At 57.1% G+C, this 16,054-nt stretch overlaps 1 protein-coding gene across 3 annotated transcripts in view; it reads left to right on the top strand.

Moving 5' to 3' along the window:
* Positions 1-5,235: 5,235 nt before the first annotated feature.
* The window catches only part of CTBP2 (C-terminal binding protein 2), a 135,681-nt gene continuing 124,862 nt past the window's right edge, over positions 5,236-16,054 (top strand). For all 3 annotated transcript variants that reach the window (XM_054581674.1, XM_054581676.1, XM_054581672.1), the window contains exons 1-2: positions 5,236-5,429; positions 5,727-5,894. The gene's annotated coding sequence lies outside the window, so the exon portion shown is untranslated. The remainder of the gene's footprint in view (positions 5,430-5,726; positions 5,895-16,054) is intronic.

Here is a 16,054-nt window from a genome sequence, read left to right as displayed (position 1 = left end):
CCAAGCCACACAAGCCACTCCTCTCCTGCACTGAGTTCACAATCGCATTCCACGGAGGAAGTACACGTGGCTCCCCGGAGCGTGTCAGCAGGCTGGTTGGCGTCCTTGAGCATTACATGCCACTTTGAGCTCCCTACCAGCCAAGGCAACAAGGAATCGGGACCGTTTACCCAGTTCTAATTTTCAGTTCAAAGCAAACCATCCATTTTACAAGAGATGCTCTTTATTTTCTCCTGAAAGAGTACAGGCAGAGAGGGGCCGTCGGGACCGACTCTCGCTGCCCCCGCGCCGCCTGCCCGCCCGTGAGTGTGCGTGCGTGTTGGCCAAGGAAGCGACTGCACGGCTGGCCTGTGAGGGGAGTGCTCCCCTCCGCTGTGGCCTGGACAGACCCCATGACTTCTTGGGGGTGTAGAAAGCACCTAAAAGGAGGTACTGTGCATTCATGAGGGAGGTGGCCCTGTGGGGGGGACTGGATGGCTTTGGAGCCCAAGGGTCGGCTGTGCGAGGTCAGCAGGGAAATGGCGGGGACCCCCAGAACAAGCCCTTGCCTGCCCCGTGCTGAGAATTACACCTGTGCACATCACACCTGCCCTCACACACCTGCGCCGGCCACGCGCGGCAGCACAGGGGCTCCCGGGCCAGGCCCCGCAACCGGAGAGCCAGGGCCCGCCCCCAGAGCCTTGAGGCAGGAAGACACCCCCTATCCGAATCCCACCTTCCAGAACCCAGAAAGGAGGAGAGAGACTCCTTGAAAAGGGGGAGAAGCCACTTTGATAAGGAGTTTGAACTTTATGTGCCCAAAGAGGCCCGTTAACAGAGGCTGTTTAACCCAGAAGAAACAGAATCCAACCAGAAGGCATGAAGTCTTCACTGGCAACACCGAGCGGGAAGGGAGAGTCGTGGGCAAGTGAGCCCAGTTCGCCAGAGGGAAGGAGGAGCCTGTGGCCCCGTCCCAGCGCAGCGTGGCCCCCGCTCCCCCTCCCCCTGCGGAAGCTTCAGTCTTGGGAGGACCTCGAAACGGAGTGTTTGGACTTCTCTGCCTGACTCAGGCCACCAGGAAAAAATGACACGCATCTCTCATAGGAAGCGACAGATGCAACCTTTCTGAACTCTTTGAATTTTTTCTTCTTCCTCAGTATGAAACATATAGAACCCTTATTCTCACCCATAACTTACTTTCTGCCTTCCATTATCACAGCTTTTTGTTAGTGTTCTGAAATTGATCCTCAGGAGCCTTAAAATCCACCACGCTGTACCCATCTGTTTGGGTTTTTTTTTTTTGAACATTTTAATTCTTGGGCTTTCTTTTTCTTTCCTTTAAAGATTAGATTGAAGGCTTATTAAGCAAAGAAAAAAAACATTCAATAAGAAGATGATAATTTATTAGAGAAGTAACTACCTTTACCTTTTCTGAATCTATACTAATGAAGATAAGTGTGTGCAAACAGAAGTGCTTCTGGAACAGGGGCGGCAGGGGCGGGGGGCGCGGTGTCAGAATCAGACAGCACGGGGTCCGATCCCAGCTGGTCACTGGCCAGCAGTGTGACCTTGGGGAAGTCACCTCAAGTCCCCTCGGTTTCCCTCACTGTGAAACAGGCATCACACCGGCATCTCTCTTCGGGGGCTCCCAGGAGAGCTGAAGATTCATGTCGAGGCCCAGAACTAGGACCTCGTCAGTTGTGGACAATCATTTGTCACTCCTGTTATTTAATGACTCTTCTTTTTTGCGCCTGTCCCCGTCCTGCTGGGACACCAGAATCTGCCCCTGAGCGGTGAGACAGGGCCAGGCGGAAGGCGCGGTGGCGGAGACTGGGAAACGACCGTGTCGGCGCCGAGGCAGCTCGCTGAGATGCGGTTTCCAGCAAAACACGCTGTCTTTATCGCCATTTTTCTCATTTAAAATGACCTTTCTATACAGTAATAAATGTAAACTAAGAAGTGTGTAAGGCAAGAGCTGCTTTGCAACTTTTTTACAGTACTGTGGGAAAGTATACGTGACATAAATTTACCACTTTAGTCAGTTTTAAGCGCACAGCTCTGCGGCATTAAGCACATTCACGCGGCCGTGCCATCATTGCCCTGTCCGTCCCCCCGACTTTTCCGCCACCCCAAACTGAACCTGTGTGCCCCTTCAACAGTCTCCCCCTCCCCTTCCCTCAGGGCTCGGTAAGCTCTGCTCTCCTTTGCAGGAACTTGCCTATACTGCAGATGCCCGGTGCGTAGAATCCACAGTATTTGTCCTTCTGTGTCTGCTTCATGTCACTTAGCGTGATGTCCTCAAGGGTCACCCATGCTGTAGGAGGTGTCAGCATTCATTTCCTTTTTAAGGCTGAATAGTATTTCTTGGTGTCTACGTCACATTTGTTCATCTTTTGGTGGACATTTGAGTTATTTCCACCTTTTGACTATTGTAATGCCGTGAACATTGCATATATGTGCTAATATTTGAGACCCTGGTTTTCGTTCTTTCGTGCATACACCTAGAAGTGGGATTAGTGGGTCATAGGATAATTCTATGTCACTTTTCGAGGACCTTCCATACTGTTTTCCACAGCAGCTGCACCCATTTACATCCCCATGAGCAGTGCACAAGTTTTCTGATTTCTCCACATCCTTACCAACACTTGTTATTTTCTGTTATTTCTTGATTTCATTCTTTAATTTCGTTTTAATAACAGCCATCCCAATGGACATGAGTGGTATCTCACTGTGGTTTTCATTTGCATTTTCCTAATGATTAGTGATGCTGAGCATCTTTTCATGGGCTTGCTGGTCACTTTTGTATACCTTCCTTTGATAAATGTCTATTCGAGTCTGCCCACTTTTGAATTGGGCTGTTTTTGTTTTCCTGTTGTTGAGAGCATTAAAAAAAACAATTGTAGTTTATTTTTTTAAAGATTTTACTTATTTATTTTTAGAGAGAGGATGGGAGAGAGGGAGGGAAAATGAATGTGTGGTTGCCTCTTGCGCACCCATCTTGGGGACCTGGCCCACAACCCAGGCATGCACCCCGACTGGGAACTGAACCGGCAACCCTTTGGTTCTCAGGCCAGCCACACCAGCCAGGACTGCAGTTTAAAATAATTCACGTGTTGGGAGCAAATGGGCTTAATATTTTAAAATACAGGGTGTCAAGTTGAAGTGAAGAATAATTTTCAGCTCCGAGGATGCCATCTTTTCACCATTCTCAACACAAAGAACATAGTATTTTGTAAGTCAGGTCGAATTCACAGTAGACATTCAAGTTGAGTAATATAAGGAAAAAAAGAATCAGCTGACTTTTTGCGGTTCCTGGGTAAGACTGGAGGGCCACTCAGAACCCAGGCTCATCTGGGAGAGAAGGAAGCAGAGAATCTTTATTTATGGCTGTTACAGTTTGTGCCAAGAACTATCTTACGTGCCATGATGTTGAGGCAAAGCTGCGGGAGATCGGGACTGGTGTTTGTGGTGATCTGTGGCCTGGAAAATGGTATTTTTTCCTACTAAACCGGAAACTCGACAGGCACCTAGCCGGCCTGGCAGGGGCCTGCTAGGACCACGTGGAAAACGCGCTTTGGACATCTCAGTAACTCAGTCCTGGGAGCTCGCTTGTGAGTGGCCAGGTCCAGTGTTCACATCACATCTGGGAGGTCTTCAATGGAGTTTTAAAACCGTATTGTTTTATGGTGAACTATCCATCAGGAGTTGTGCCCCCCCACCCCCACCCCGCAATGAGGCCGGGCGCACAAGGCCCCATCTGAGTACACTTTGGCAACCGAGCAGGTTAACACCTACTCTCTGCTGCGAGCCGGAGCCCGAGTTCCTAAAATGTTAACAGGCCGAGGCTTGGAGTTGTGCTCTTTGGGATGCAGAACGGGGTCCCGGTTTGGTGGCCCTTCCGCGGCCGCCTGAGTCCCAGCTTGGTGGCCCTTTCCTGGCCCCCGGGGACCCAGCGAGTCTCCTCCGCTCGGCTGGGCGTGGTGCTCTCCAGTCGCTAGGCTCCTGGCATGGCCGCGGGCCTGCGGAGCGGAGGCCGGACCTCACAGCCCTCCCCACGCCTTTCCTGCTCTACGTCTCAATCCAGTCCCTAACATCTCAATATGGTTTTTGAGCAGTTCGAGGCTAAAGGCTCCGTTCAGCCCACACAGAGGCGCTTGGAGAACGCGCGGCCGACCTCGGGGAACTGAGATGAGTTTGGGGGGCTCTGGGGCCAGGGAGAGGGGCACTCCGACCCCGTAAACAGTCATTCAGCCCCGGTGCGGCCGGCGCTCGGCCTGAGTCCCCAGGTTTGGCGTCCAGGCTCTAATCTCGCGGCGTCCAGAGGCGCGGGTCCCTGGCAGCGAAGGGCGCCACATGAGCCTCGGACCCCGACTCTTAGGCCCCCCAGGCCGCAGCGCGCCTCTCCCGCGAGGCCCGGAGCTCCCACCCAAAAGAAAGCTCTAAAAATAGCCCGGCCAGATCCAGGCAACAGAAAGGAACATTTTTTTTTTAATGTGTAAAAAATGTTTTGCTTCTCGTAGGGAACACAACCGCTGCAAGTTCCAGCACATAAGGCCCTCTCTCCGAGCACCCACAGCCATCGCCACCTCTCGGGCAAGGCTCGGGCACTGGCTCCCGGATCCGGATTTGGGGAGCTCAAGTGCCCCCTGTGGCCGGCCCGCGCCTGACCCCGCGGGCCTGGGAAGGCAGACGCAGCGGGCGCGGCGGGCGCGGGGGCCCAGGAGGAAGTTGGAGCCGCGGGGCCGCGAAGGGGGCAGCTCGGCGCCGCGGGCCTGGCGGGGGCCCGATGGGGCCAAAGCCACGCCGGGGCGCTGCGCCCAGGCCCGGCCAGGCTCGCGTCCCCCCGTGTGGCCAGCCGCCCGAAGCCCCACGTGGACGGGGCGGAGGAGGAAGGAGGGCGAATGGGGGGGCGGAGTACGGGCCGCTGGGGTGGGACCCTGGGCCCGGCCGTCGAAGCCCCCCCGCACTCTTCGAGGGCCTCCCGGGCGGGGCTGGGCCGGGGAGTGCCCGCAGCGCCAGGCCCCCTCGCCGGCCCGCCCGCCGTGCCTGTGTGCACTTTCGCGGAGCCACTAATCCCCGGAGAGAGCCGATTTGTAGTAAGGAGTAGCTCTAGGGGGCGAGGCTGGCCCATGTGGGGTTGTGTCATTGGTTTGCAAAGAGAGACCCCGCCTTTGCCAAAAAAAAAAAAAAAAAAAAAAAAAAAAAAAAAGGCGGGGGGGAACGAGGAGTGAGCGAGCTGCGACCCTCACCTCGCTCCCGCCTCGCTCCGGAGCTGCCGGCGGACGCCGGAGACGCGGCCGGCGCAGCTTCTTTTCCTTTCCTTTTCTCTCCGCTTTCCTCCTCCTTCCCCGGAGGAGAAAACAAATAAAGAAGAGCAAATAGCCGGGAGGCGCTCGGCATCCAGGACGCTCCCTCCCCCGATCCAAGTTGGAATTAGCATCCTCCCGGGGGTGAGCACGGCACGGCGCGGGGCGTGCGCGGGCCGGGGACCCCCAGTGTAGCCCCCTCCCGGCGGGCGCGCGCGGGCCCGGACTCGGGTGGGGAACCCTGGGAGCCGGGTGGGCGGAGGAAGGGGGTGGGTGGGTGGGGAAGTAGGAAGAGGCTCCGCGGCGAGGGGAGGAGGAGGAAGGGAAGGGGAGGGGTAGGGAGGGGAGGGGTGGGGAGGGAAGGGTGGGAGGGGGAGGGGCGGGGCGCTAGAGAGATTAAGTTTTTGTGTGTGTGTCCCTGTGTGCGTGTGTCATTTTAAGGTGGCCGGAGGAGCGGAGGACCGAGCCGAGAGCCATGCCGCGTTGAGGGGGGGGCGCCGCACAGCCGCCGCCACCGCCACCGCCGCCGGGTGGGGTGGGAGGGGCGGGAGCCGCCGCCGCCTCCCGGGTGGGCGCCCTTCGCCGTGGACGCTGGCGGCCCGGGACGAGGTAAGAGGGGCCCCGGGGGAAGGCTGGGGCCGCCGCCGCCCCCGCCTCACCTGCGGCGGCGGGCTGGGGGCGCCGCGCCCGCGCCTCACTGCGCCACTCGGGGCGGGGAAGGAGGGCGAAGGACACGAAGCCGGCGTCCGAGGACATCTTGGGTCTGCGCCCCCGGCCCCGTGTCCCTGCTTGGCGCCCGGGGGTGGGTGCCGGCCTAGGGGGTCCTCGCCTGCTGCCCCCCGCTGTCGGTCGCGCCGGGATTTTTGTTGTTGTGATGAGAGTTGATGAATGCGAAGTAGGCGGTCACCTTCCCATCAGGATTGGCATAGAAAAAATAAAAAAAGAAATCCCGAGCACGGCGGCGTCCAAAGAGCAGCGGTAGCGGCGGCGTCTCGGCGACGGTTTCCTAGGCGCCCCCGGCTCCTGTTCCCCGAGGCCGGTGGGTGCGCGCGCGGGGACCGCCCGCGACCCAGGCCGAGCGCGCGGCGCGCCGCGGGGACAATATGGCCGGATCCCCGGGGACCGGGAGTCCGAGCGCGCGGGGCCTTGCGCTTGCGGGGCGGGGGCGGGGGCGAGCGGGGGTTCGCAGAGAAATCGGGGCGCGCGCGCGGCCAGGGGCCCCCAGGGGAGCGGCCCCTGCTGGCCCGGGATCCCGCGCGGCGCCCCGGGAGCGCTAGCGAAAGACTGGAGAGGAGGAGAAGTGGAACCCTTTTGTTTTGCCGGCCCCGCATTGTTGGCTCCTCCGGGCAGCCGGGCCACATCTGCCGCCGCCGCCGCCAACACTGCCGTGTTGGGCTCGGCCCGCCAAAGTCGCAGCGGGGCGGGGGTCGGGGGTGGGCCGGGCGGCGGGCGGGGGCCAGGCGGGCCGGGCATTTCCTCTGCCCGGCCGCGCTCCCGCGGGCACCACTTCCTTTTCGCCGGCTGCCGCCGCGAGCCCGGCCCGCCCGCCTTCCCCGCTCAGGCTGCACTTTTCGGGTGGGGCGAACGAAAAAGAAAAAGTTTAGCAGGAGGGGCTGGCGAGGGCGCGCCCTGGGCGGCGGGGACCCGGCGCGGCGCAGCTACAGCTGGGCTGCCGCGGTCTCCTTCCTCCTCGTGCTCCGCAGCCAGGACGGACCCGCGCGGCCGAGGGGAAGCGCCTTTCTTTCTCTCCCTCGCGCTCTTCCCAGCGCCCCGGGGCAAGTTGGGCAGAGACGCGCGGCCGCCTGGGCGAGCCGAGGCCTTCCTCCAGCTGGGAGCCCCGCAGCGTGGCAGATCGCCCGCAACCCACGCAGCACCTTGATGTTGTGGGGCCGCGGGCCCGGGAGCCCTGCGTGGTCACAGCCGGCCGCGGCGAGACACACACGCGTACACACGGTCTCCAGTGCCTCTGTTTCCGCCGCGGACGGTCACGGGCACTGAGTGTACGTGTACGCGAGTGTGGTGATCCCACCCCCCCCCCTCCGCCCCCGAGTACTTTTTCCGGAGGCGGCCCAAGCAGCAGTTGGCTCCCGGGGTCCCCGCGTTCCGTATTTTACAGGGAAAAGGAGGAATTTTTCGTAGAAATGCCGTTTGCTCTGTGTCCTTGCGAGGGAGGCTGTTGGCAGTGGCCTACGTCTCATGCCGGGCTCACTTGCCCTATCCGAGCCAAACAGATCTTTCTGGATTCCTCCACCCCCCCTTTTTCTTTAAAGATGGAAGATCGGGTTAAGTTCTTAGAGAGTCAGATGTGAGTGGCTTGAAGGGTAGACAAGAGAATTCTATTCTATAAATATGCATTGGGAATTTAAAATGCAAAGTGCCTTATTTGCAATTCTGTTGGATAGTCTAGAGACTGGTGTATTTTTATCTGACATGGATAATTTGGAGGGGACCTGTATTTTGGTTAGTTTACAAAGTGACTGCCTCCTGACTTTGGCGAAATATATTAAACTCTCCTACGAGTCTTCCCTGCTCGGCTGTTGGGTTCAAAGGCATTTTAAGAATTACCTCGTGTTCAGTATCTAAGACTGCAGTTCTGCCTCTAGGGTTCTCAAAGTAGAATTAGTTTTCGTGTACTTCGGAGAATTACACTGTTTTGATTTTTTTTTAACAAATCTGTTATATTTTGAAGTAATGGGACTTTAAAGGATCTTGTTTTTATAGTCCTTTGATTTCAAAGAGTACTTCTTACAGCAATTATAAAGTGATATTCAACATGCTAATTAAACACTTTCAGTCAGAGCAGCTTTAATATCGAAACAGGAATCTTTTTTCTTTTTTTTATTGTAGGTAACAGGGGCTGTATCCCAGGGTTGAAACACTAAATATCCTTTTGTCTGGCATCAGATCTCCGAACGAACTGCCCTGACACTCCCCTGTAAAAACCCCTGGTGCCCTTTTTATTGCCCCCCAAAGAAAAGTTAATGAGACGGTAGGTTTCCACCAAAAAAGCAGGCCCTCCTTCCTGCAAAATATGCTTACAGTGGTCATTGAAGTTCGATGTTAGCCGTGAATGCACTTGCCTTTAATGAAACCAGTTTAATCGTTCACACTTGATCAAGTATAACAGGACCAAACAAAGGAAATAAGCCAGCATATTTCTGTAGCATTGAGGGGCTTAGTGTAAGTGTTGATGTGGGGTCACCCCCTCCCCCCTCCCTGCCCTGCGTACAAGGGAGTGAGGCTTGAAGGCAAAAGGAATTTATGGCTCTGATTGGCTTTCTGTGCCCCGGGGGTAAGGGACCCCAGTTTGTCCTGGTGGAAAGCAGTTATTAGAGGGAATTTAAACATGTGAAGTTGGGAGCTTGCTCGGAACCTGACAAGGTGCTTTGTGGTTTAACTCTTCTGTTTGGAAGGATAAGGCTAAGGGGCCTGTGGTCGCCCTCCTTTCTAATTGCACCTTAATGAGGCTGAGGGTGGGGTGGCTCTGCGATTGTGCTCAGGGCCCCGTGTTATTTACGACTTCACTTGGGATCTTTGAAACTGGCCCTTGAATGGGTGGTGTGCTGGGGGAGGGGCGGGGCGCATTACCTTTCCTTACTGTGATTTTAAAAATAAACCTCTTTGTTTCTAAAATGTATTTTTTTGCCCAGCAAGAGTTTCACCTCATGCCTATGACTTAGTCCTTGACTCAGGGAAGAAATATTTGCAAAGTGTGCCTCTCTAAAGTTAAGAAATACAGAAGTCTGGCCACTTAAAAACAAACAGTACTGGCATTGTAAAAATACACCAGTGCCATATTTCGGCCTTTTGAGACTGAGGGCACACCTGTTCCTGTCCCTGGCGGTGTTCCTCTGGTCGTGTACACAGGACAGAGCAGGAAAACTTGGTGTGTAATTATTAACTAGCCCCTCAGTGTTCCCCTTTCAGGGAATAATCAATAGCTTTACTCTTGACTCCTAAAACTCCAAACAAGAATCCTATTCATAAGTCTGAAAAGCATTTTAAAGAGAGATGAAATGAAGCGAACAGCCACCACAGCAACCACAAGCAAAACTACAAGATCAACGTGCCACTCTGCCAGGGCCTGAGCAGCCAGCCACTCGGTCATTAAAGGGTGAAGACCCAGAGTAGGCACAGAACGAGCAGCACCAAGCAGCACGCTGGAATCCAGAAGGCTGTTTTGCTGGGAACCACAGAAGCTCGAAAGCCAAGGGAGCCCAGAGTGGCTCCCACCGTTGGAAATCCTCGAGATTTGCTGATTAAAAACAAAAAGGGAGGACATCTCGCCTCAGGAGGCACCGCCAGGACAGTGGCAGAGTGCCGCCGGCCAGCAGTCCCCTTCCGCATGAATCATCTTTGGAGGCAAAGTTATATCCTTTGCACGGAACGCTTTCCCTAAATGGAAAAAATGTAAAGAGTTTACAGCTACGGTAGAATGGCCACCCCAGTTGTCATTTTTTACCTCTTGTCATTTCAATATAGAGGGCTGTCACCATAATGTATGTCAGTGCAGCCTGGGTCCCTCCGTTAATAATCTTCCCATCAGTGAAGAGCAGCAGCCCAAGTGTCCCTGCCCCTGATACAGGCCACACACGCATATTCGCACCTTCACGATCGGCCAGGACGGCTCTGTTAGGCCGGGCGTCCCTCCGAGAACCTCCCACCACCCACCGGCAGGCTGATAGTTGGGGGTGGGGGGGGGGTGGAACGCATTTTTTGCAGTAATTAAAAAGTGAGTGCCGTCTTCCTGAGCCTTTGAAAAGAAGTACTGGTCCATAACAGGAGCGGAAATGGGGGCTCATTTCCCCCCAGTCGCTCTGGAAGGAGTGCTTGTGTGGACTTGACTGAGAACTTTCAGTGGGCACATGACGAGGCTGGAATGGATATGCCCCCCGAGGCCGAGCTGCTGGGCGGATATCGGTTTCCGCCCGTGCAGCTGGTGAGCATGCCCTAATTTACCCGCTACAGTTACAGCGCTGTGGGGAGGGGATGCTAGGCTTCTCTCCCAGACCAATCTTTTGAAGTTAATTTTTATTCAAGTCCATGTTTGATGGGATACATGTATCAAAGACTTATGAAAGGGTTTTTTCTTTTTTAACCCCATCTCTTGGTTTGGAAAATTATATTTAATAATCGTTAAAAACTCCAGCACCGTTTTTAAGGTGTTCCCGGTTTCTTTTGATCCCGACTTAATGGAGAGTATCCGAAGGCCATCAGTGTGACTGTAATGACGTTCGGGGGGATGTTGGGGCCCAATCTGGAGTTTGCTTTTAGCGATCATTACAGAGTGTTTACAGCCTCAACCCTGGCCGCCCTGGGCCTCTCAGTACCTACCCAGTGAAAAGGAGGCTCTGCACATTGTGCAAAAAGAGAGGGATCCGCAAATGAATACAGAATGTACAATAGGGAGAGAGCCAGGCCATTGTTCGTGGGCGCTGTGGACCCTGGGGGCTGAGGGCCCGTTTCGCTTAATCCTCTGACTGCCGGGGAGCGCAGGACCCTCCGGAGCTGCGGCCTGGGTGCGGGCGCAGGGATGTGGCTGCTCGCGGCCGGGGTTTTCGTAAAAGGTGGTCTTTTCTGGACTGCGAGGGGGACTTTGTGTGCTGTTCCTCCCCGGGACTCTGCCTTTTTTTGTTTTGTTTTGAGGAAAGGTTCTCAAAGCAGATAGGTAGGTCCTTCAGAGAAAGTGGGGAAAGAGCAAACTTTCCCCCTTGCAATGCAACTTGAAGAAATCATATCCAGCTCTCCCCAGAAATGGGGGCATCTTAAGGCACAGGAAGCAGTTGTGTCTGTTTGCGTTACTCCTCACGTGGAAGCCGGGTTTTTGCCGCTGTTGGCGCCCCCGCCCGCCCCCCGTGCGGAGTGTCAGGGAAAGCGCAGCTGAAATGAGGGATTGTTGGATTTTCGCGTTTTGTGCTGCGGCTGCTGCCTCACCTCCCCCATTCACGGAGCGGCCCTGCGCCCACGTGGGGGCTGAGGGCCCAGCGTGGAGCCAGCCCGTGGCCAGAGGACAGGTCCTCCTGCTCCCTCTCCTTCCCACCCCTCGCCCACGTGGAGTCGGGGTAGACGCCGGCCACCGTTGGGGGCCGGGCTGGGTCTCATCTCGGCCAGGCCCACTCCGTCAGAACTTCAGGGGCCAGGTGATCTTGCCATCTGTGTCTAGCCCAGTCCCCCTCCCTGGGTGAATGTTCTAGAAATGACCTGGTGTAACTGTTTCTGTGACTAAATTTAACAGATGGTTGCCTGTTGGGTTTAATATTCACACGAATTTTGATGAAGCAGTTGGGTTCTTATGCATAGGGCCAGCGATACCTCTGGTTTGGTAGAGAGCTGGGCTTCTTTCCTAGGTAATAACAGAGCCTGCCTTCCCCCTGAAGGGCCGGTGGAGTTTAGAGGGCAGTAATTCCGACGAGCTCCCGTCCGGAACCTGGCGGGCAGGCTCACCTTGGCAGTTTTCTAGGAATCCCAGGCAGTTCAGGAGGCGGGAGGGGGCGGGGGCAGGGAGTGCTTTTCATTACTGTGGCTCTCACAGTCTTTCCCACTTGTAAAATGTGCAGAAATACCTTTCTTTATGTTGTTGCTTTGACTCCCTTCAAAAGCGCTCTTCTGATCAGAAACGCGCTTTTTGCATTAAAGTAAATCCTTGATTATGACTTGAAAGACACTGTTAACTGGTTTGAAGGTTGATCGGAAATCGCAGCGCTGTTCCTGGGCGGCGCCGGGCCTAGGCGGCGGCAGGACCCTCCGCGGGCCTTTTTAAGGCCTGCGTGACAGAGCCGGCTTGCGGGTCTTCCTCCGGCGCGCCCAGGGGTTGGAAGCTCGCCGCTGCGCTCCAGCCAGGCCTGAAATCCGGACTCCAGCAATCTGCCCCAGCCCAGGACAAACAAAAACTTCATTATAGAGTCACGGACTCCCGGGAAGTTTCTTTGGAAGCAACCGTAGACTGAGATCATGAGGTCAACTCCTCTGGCCTAATGGGATTTTTCTCCTGTCTTGGCCGTTAAAAAAAGTCTGCCCGGGGCGAGCAGAGTGTAAATGGCCTGCATCAAACCTGGAAGTGTGAGTGTGGAACCTGCCCCAGGTGTGTGTGTGTGTGTGTGTGTGTGTGGAGGGGGTGGGGTGGGGTGGGGTGGAGAGGAGGGAGGAAGAGCAGGTGAAGTTTCTTTGCTTTTGAGGGTCGGGAGGCCGGGAGAGGGTTTGAGCACCTTTCCTGTTGAATGAACTCGGGCTGGGACTTGATTCTTTTGCTGATGGATGACTTGAGTGCCGGTGGCCCAGAAGTGCAAACAGTCCCAGTTTATCCTCGGCCTGCGCAGGCCCCGGTGGGCCTGGGGAAGGGTGGGGGCGTCTGCACCAGCCGTTTTTGGGGGGGGGGGGGGGAGAGCTGGTGGGCGTTGCAGCTCCGGGGCCTGCCCACCGGGAGCGCAGCCAGTGCCAGGCGAGCAGGGAGGGCCCTCCGGAGCTCTGAGAACTCAGTCCGCCTGAAGTGGGGCGGCCTCTCTTGGCCACTGGGCTGCCTTTGTGGGAGGAACAGCGTGTCGTTGGCACCAGGGAGGCCTAGCATCGGAGCTGCCAGGCCAGACGGGCTGCGTGGGTTCCTAGCACTGGCCGAGCTGACTGACCTCTGGGCCTGGGCTCGGGGCAAGGCTTTCCAAACCCCAGAGACCCCGGGGGCGCTCCTCACTTCGACCCAACTACCTAATGGGGGGGGGGGGGGTGACATACTTCTAAAGTTTCTCCTGTCCCTTCTCCAGAAATCTGTACCGCTGGCTGGTGCTCATCTGCTCTCCAGGGACTGGCTGGAGCAGGAGGCCCAGCGTGGGAGGCAGTTGGCAATGACATTTTCCACCCGGTTCCTTAGGATCCCGGGAGAACACACGGCACCTTCGGGTTGAGGGCTGAAGGCACTCCAGGAGCGCAATCCATACGTCTGTTTTTCTGCACAGATATCAGTATGCACCATATAAGTGCCTACAAGTAAAAATCTCAGAATGTTTTTGATCTTGGGAACATTATGCAGTTACTAATCCTCACAACGCTCCTACGGGCTAGGTAAATAGAGCAATTCCTGTTTTGCGTGAGGGAGAAATACTGAGTTGCCGCTGGAGTCCCAGCAAGGCGCTTCCCGGCCTCAGGGCCGGTGGCGCGCGGGTGGGGCCCCAGGGACAGTCCATCCAGGCCGAGGCCGGGGACTTCCGCCCTACCGCGCCGCTGCCCGCCGCTTCCGCACCTGGCCGCGCTCCACCTGGAGGCCCGGCCCGGCCCGGCCCGGCCAGGCCTCTGTCTCCCATCCCCAAAGGCTTGGGGGCCCGGCGCCCGGAGTCCAGACCAGCAGGTGAGGGCCCACGGTCCCGGAGCCCGCCCTTCCCAGGGGCCGGCCGACCTGCCCCCCACCTGGGCTGGCCCCGCCGGAAGCGCCCCTCCCCCCTGCCTCGCGCTCCCCTTTCACTTGTAAATGGAAAGCTGCTTCCCGCCCGGGGAAGTTGTCCAGGGTGCTAGAAACGGCCCCGCCCCCGCGGCCCACTTCCTCCTCCCTCCCTGCCCAGGGCCTTTGTGCGGGGTCACCTGGGCGGAGGGTTCCGCCACACACCCCCAGCGTCGCCCGCGCCCCTTCCGGTCCCAGCAAGGAGCTCAGAGACCACGCCGAACCCTGAGGCGGGTCCAAACTCTCCCCGAGGCTGGGACCACAACCAGGTACCGGGCTGCCCATGCCCAAGCCACCCTTAGTGACCACATTCCCGGGTCGCGTAGTCCCTGTCGTGTCCCCACTCTCCCCTTCCTGGTGAACGTGGAGAGTCATTGACCGACTGCGCGATGGTGGCCAAGTTGCACCGGACGGTGAAGGGCCACATCGCTGCGATGTGGTCATCCGGCCCCTTGGGGCGGCCGAGGCCCCCACGGAAGGCCTTCCTCTGGGTGTTTGGGCCTGTACTCGACGTGGCGGTAGTAGTTTGTGCGGGACATTCCAAGGGCCACCGGGCCTTCCCTAAGGTCTTCATCCAGCGCAGGCCGGGGCTGCATCGTCTGCTCTCGGGAGGGGGAGGGGTTCTCCAGCGCGGGGAACAGAGCTGATCCACCCTTGAGCGGTGGCGCCAGGACGACCTGGGACGCGGCCGCTTGGCACCCCGGTTCTGGCGGAGGAATCCCTGCGTGCCCACTAGGCCGTTTAAGCAGTTCTGTTTTTGTTAAGGTTCCGTTGTTACTACCGTGCATTGGGCATTTACTTAGTGTCTATCACTACCCCTGGGTACCTGTGTATGTGGCATTGGGTTTTCACAAGGTGAGGTCCTGTCGGATGAGGGAGGCACGCAGCAACACCCCCGTGCCCCAAAGCAGCCGAGCTGAGATGGGGACCTGCTGTTGGCTGCGCCGTCCCAGCGGGCGGGCCTGGCAGAGGCGGACTCCTGCCCGAGGTGCCGCTCCGTTGCCGCCCCGGGGTTCACAGGGACCTCTGGGCAACAATTACCTTTCTCAGGCCCAGGGTTGCTGCTTTCCAGATCCCATGGGGCTAGGAGAAGTCTGGCTTGTTTTAATTTCCTTCTGTGATTAACGACCTTTTGTTAGGATCTCACCATCTACCGCTAAGAAGGGGTTTCTAGATGGTTTCCTGGACCAGGCCTGTTTTACATTCACTGCCCTCTCCGGGTTAATGAACAGCATGGCTCGGGATCAGACGCCCGAGTGGCGGGCCCAGTAGACGGGGCCCCATGGGGAAGGCCTGTCCCTCTGCACCGCGGACCTTCCAGGCAGAGAGCAGGCGCCGGAAGGACCTGGAGGGCCGGGCGCATTCCCCTCGCCCGCACATCCTCCTGGCTGCTTCAGCGATGAGGAAACGGGGGTCAGGGAGGTTAGGTTAAGTAAGGAAGGGCCGCCTGAAGATGCGCCCGTTCCAACTCTATTTGGCTGGCGTTTATCTGGAGGGAATTGAGAACCCTTTTGGCTTTGGAATGGCACTTGGTTACATTTGGGAGTGGCTTTGCCACACTAAGCAAGGGGAGACCCCTCTGCCTTCCCCATCTGGTTTTCTCCCTTGCCCTCCCTCTGGCTGACTCTGAAGCCCCGCCCCCCCCAGTCTCCCATACCAACACTCCCTGGCGAGGTGGAACGCTCTCACGGTGCTTAGGGGTTTTGGTGGTAAAATGGGATTCAGTAGCCAGGTGTCATGTTATCAGTAGATAGACTGCAGTTTCCAAGTTTGTGGTCTGGATTAGTGAACTCTGCCAAGTCTTCTCCAAGCAGGCCCCCTCCTTCCTGTTGTGAGCTCCTCTTGGGGGAGGGGCTGGAGGCCGAAGGGGCAGCCGGCCTTCCTCCCCTCTCTCTGGCTGCTTCTCACTGCCCACCTGGATTCCTTGTGTACCTCTTACAGCAGCAGTTGGTTCCTGTGTTCAATGGGGGGCGGGGGGTGGGGGGGAGCCTAGTGAGCATTTCACCAAATGGGAATGGCCTGTTTGCACCACCTTTGTAAAAACCGGCCCGAAACTCGATTCAGCCGGGTAAACCTCTTTTGGGTTGTTGCCCTGCGTTTGCCTTGGCCTTAGAGAGGAATTTGAATGACTCCTGGGAACAAAAGGAACAGCCTTCTTTTCAGAGAGGCTGTCAGAGTGGAAGGGGCCCACACAAAGTTGGGCGCGTCCTGGCATCTGGAGGTGGCCCTGCTGGGTGATTGACTCACCTGAACGGCGCCCAGAGCAGGTGATACAGGAGCTCTGGGACGGACCTTGGCTTCCTTCCTCTTAGGCAAGGTCCCCACAAGGTGGAGATCTTCCTGA

Source organism: Pteronotus mesoamericanus, unplaced genomic scaffold (genome assembly GCF_021234165.1).
Source record: "Pteronotus mesoamericanus isolate MK-2021 breed Mesoamerican mustached bat unplaced genomic scaffold, CSHL_Meso_final contig_657, whole genome shotgun sequence".
Taxonomy (NCBI): domain Eukaryota; kingdom Metazoa; phylum Chordata; class Mammalia; order Chiroptera; family Mormoopidae; genus Pteronotus; species Pteronotus mesoamericanus.
Note: the sequence above shows the minus strand (reverse complement) of the source record. Positions and strands in the feature narration are given on the sequence as shown.